Here is a 4636-nt window from a genome sequence, read left to right as displayed (position 1 = left end):
GGTAGGCCCCGGCTCCCCAGCGGTAGGCCCCGGGCCCCAGCGGTAGGCCTCGGGGCCACAGCGGCAGGCTCCGGGGCCACAGCGGCAGTCAGTCACGCGTCACCCCCGTCAGTCCGTCACCCATCACTTACCTGGGCGGCTCTGCTGGGCGGCTTCTCGGCACGGCTGGGCGGCTCTGCACCTTCCTCTAGGAGAGGATGGTAGCAGAATGGCCGCTCCAGCGCGCTCCCGAGAAGATACAGCTCGTCTGCGCATGCGCAGAAGAGCTGTAGCAGCGAGCACACTCAAGCGGCTCGTGCTCAGAGCAGAAGGCCGGACTGCGCAAGCGCGTCTAAAAAAGCAAGCCGCCAGCGAATTTAGACGGAACCATGAAGACGGGGACGCTAGCAACGGAGCAGGTAAGTGAATAACTTCTGTATGGCTCATAATTAATGCACGATGTACATTACAAAGTGCATTAATATGGCCATACAGAAGTGTATAACCCCACTTGCTGCCGCGGGACAACCCCTTTAAGTAACCACGACTTCATAAGATTTTCCGTGTGAACACAAGATAAACACCAGTAACAAATTAACTCGGGCGAAGCCGGGTATATCAGCTAGTCTATATATATAAAGCTGAAAGCCCTCACTGACTCACTCACTGACTCACTGACTCGCCAAAAGTTCTCCAACTTCCCGATGTCGTAGAAACATGAATTTTGGCACAAGCATAGATTATCTCCAAAATAGGAAAAGTAATTGGGTCCCAACTCGATTGTTCAATTCTAGCGCAAAAGAATTAGCGTCGAAATTTTACGTACGTAATCTAAATCTCTCACTTCCCAATGTCATAGAAACTTAAAATTTGACACAGGCATTGAATATGTCATACATAGGAAAAGCTTATGGGTCCCAACTCCATTATTCAATTCTATGCGCAAAAGAATTAGCGTCCAAATTTTACGTACGGAATGTAATTTTCTCACTTTCCGGTGTCATAGAAATGTGAAATTTGGCACGAGCATTGATTATCTCATAAATAAAATAAGCTAATGGGTCCCAACTCGATTATTCAATTCTATGCGCAAAAGAATTAGCATCCAAATTTTACGTACAGAATCTAATTTTCTCACTTTCCGGTGTCATACAAAACGTGAAATTTGGCACGAGCATTGATTTTGTCATAAATAGGAAAAGCTAATGGGTCCCAACTCCATTATTCAATTCTATGCGCAAAAGAATTAGCGTCCAAATTTTACGTGCGGAATCTAATTTTCTCACTTTCCGGTGTCATATAAACGTGAAATTTGGCACGAGCATTGATTTTGTCATAAATAGGAAAAGCTTATGGGTCCCAACTCCATTATTCAATTCTATGCGCAAAAGAATTAGCATCCAAATTTTACGTGCGGAATGTAATTTTCTCACTTTCCGGTGTTATAGAAACGGGAAATTTGGCACGAGCATTGATTTTGTCATAAATAGGAAAAGCTAATGGGTCCCAACTCCTTTATTCAATTCTAGCGCAAAAGAATTAGCATCCAAAATTTACGTACGGAATGTAATTTTCTCACATAGAAACTTAAAATTTGGCACGGGCAATCAATATGTCATAAATAGGAAAAGTTAATGGGTCCCAACTCGATTATTCAATTCTATGCGCAAAACAATTAGCGTCCAAATTTTACGTGCGGAATGTAATTTTCTCACTTTCCGGTGTTATAGAAACGGGAAATTTGGCACGAGCATTGATTATGTCATAAATAGGAAAAGCTAATGGGTGCCAACTCGATTATTCAATTCTAAGTGCAAAAGAATTAGCGTCCAAATTTTACATATGAAATCTAATTCTCTCACTTCCTGATGTCATTTTATATAAAGGAAACGTCGCATGGTTACCTTCCCATGATGTTTCCTGGGTAACGCAGAGAACTATGCAAAATGGTGAACATATGTTTTTCCGGTATCTCTAAAGTAACCACGACTTCAGAAGATTTTCCGTGTGAACACCAGGGTATATCAGCTAGTTTATAATAAAATAATCTATATAATAAAACACAAAAACATATTTGGTATTGTGCATTCACCCAGTCCAATATTTTTTTTTAAGAAAAAGCATTCAAAAAGTGGTATATACTCCAGAATGTTACCAAGGGAAACTACAGGATGCGCCACACAAAATGAGATGTCGCACAAATATGTCAAAGAAAAATTTTTTTAAAAGTTATGATGTGGAAGCAAAAAACTTTAAAAAAAATTTAATATCTTTGAAAAAATCCATCCTGATCCCCACACATCACACACACAGCTCTACTCCCTCCATCCTGACCCCCACACATCACACACACACAGCTCTACTCCATCCATCCTGACCCCCACACATCACACACACAGCTCTACTCCATCCATCCTGACCCCACACATCACACACACAGCTCTACTCCATCCATCCTGACCCCCACACATCACACACACAGCTCTACTCCATCCATCCTGACCCCCACACATCACACACACAGCTCTACTCCCTCCATCCTGACCCCCACACATCACACACACACAGTTCTGCTACATCCATCCTGATCCCCACACATCACACACACAGCTCTACTCCATCCATCCTGACCCCCACACATCACACACAGCTCTACTCCATCCATCCTGACCCCCACACATCACACACACACAGTTCTGCTACATCCATCCTGATCCCCACACATCACACACACAGCTCTACTCCATCCATCCGGACCCCCACACATCACACACACAGCTCTACTCCATCCATCCTGACCCCCATATATCACACACACAGCACTACTCCATCCATCCTGACCCCCAAACACATCACACACAGCTCTACTCCATCCATCCCGACCCCCTCACACACAGCTCTACTCCATCCATCCTGATCCCCCATACATCACACACACAGCTCTACTCCCTCCATCCTGACCCCCACACATCACACACACACAGTTCTGCTACATCCATCCTGATCCCCACACATCACACACACAGCTCTACTCCATCCATCCGGACCCCCACACATCACACACACAGCTCTACTCCATCCATCCTGACCCCCATATATCACACACACAGCACTACTCCATCCATCCTGACCCCCACACACATCACACACAGCTCTACTCCATCCATCCCGACCCCCTCACACACAGCTCTACTCCATCCATCCTGATCCCCCACACATCACACACACAGCTCTACTCCATCCATCCTGATGCCCACACATCACACACACAGCTCTACTCCATCCATTATGACTCCCACACATCACACACACAGCTCTACTCCATCCATCCTGACCCCCACACATCACACACACAGCTCTACTCCATCCATCCTGACCCCCATACATCACACACACACAGCTCTACTCCATCCATCCTGCCCCCACACATCACACACACAGCTCTACTCCATCCATCCTGACCCCCACACATCACACACAGCTGTGCTGCATCCATCCTGACCCCCACACATCACACACAGCTCTACTCCATCCATCCTGACCCCCACACATCACACACAGCTCTACTCCATCCATCCTGACCCCCACACATCACACACAGCTCTACTCCATCCATCCTGACCCCCACACATCACACACAGCTCTACTCCATCCATCCTGACCCCCACACATCACACACACAGCTCTACTCCATCCATCCTGACCCCCACACATCACACACAGCTCTACTCCATCCATCCTGACCCCCACACATCACACACAGCTCTACTCCATCCATCCTGACCCCCACACATCACACACACAGCTCTACTCCATCCATCCTGACCCCCACACATCACACACACAGCTCTACTCCATCCATCCTGACCCCCACACATCACACACACAGCTCTACTCCATCCATCCTGACCCCCACACATCACACACACAGCTCTACTCCATCCATCCTGACCCCCACACATCACACACACAGCTCTACTCCATCCATCCTGACCCCCACACATCACACACAGCTCTACTCCATCCATCCTGACCCCCACACATCACACACACAGCTCTACTCCATCCATCCTGACCCGCACACATCACACACACAGCTCTACTCCATCCATCCTGACCCCCACACATCACACACAGCTCTACTCCATCCATCCTGACCCCCACACATCACACACACAGCTCTACTCCATCCATCCTGACCCCCACACATCACACACACAGCTCTACTCCATCGATCCTGACCCCCACACATCACACACACAGCTCTACTCCATCCATCCTGACCCCCACACATCACACACACAGCTCTACTCCATCCATCCTGACCCCCACACATCACACACACAGCTCTACTCCATCCATCCTGACCCCCCACACATCACACACAGCTCTACTCCATCCATCCTGACCCCCACACATCACACACACAGCTCTACTCCATCCATCCTGACCTCCACACATCACACACAGCTCTACTCCATCCATCCTGACCCCCACACATCACACACACAGCTCTACTCCATCCATCCTGACCCCCACACATCACACACACAGCTCTACTCCATCCATCCTGACCCCCACACATCACACACAGCTCTACTCCATCCATCCTGACCCCCACACATCACACACACAGCTCTACTCCATCCATCCTGAC

Source organism: Eleutherodactylus coqui, chromosome 5, assembly GCF_035609145.1.
Source record: "Eleutherodactylus coqui strain aEleCoq1 chromosome 5, aEleCoq1.hap1, whole genome shotgun sequence".
In the NCBI taxonomy this organism is placed as follows: Eukaryota; Metazoa; Chordata; class Amphibia; order Anura; family Eleutherodactylidae; genus Eleutherodactylus; species Eleutherodactylus coqui.
This window is presented reverse-complemented; position numbering follows the sequence as displayed.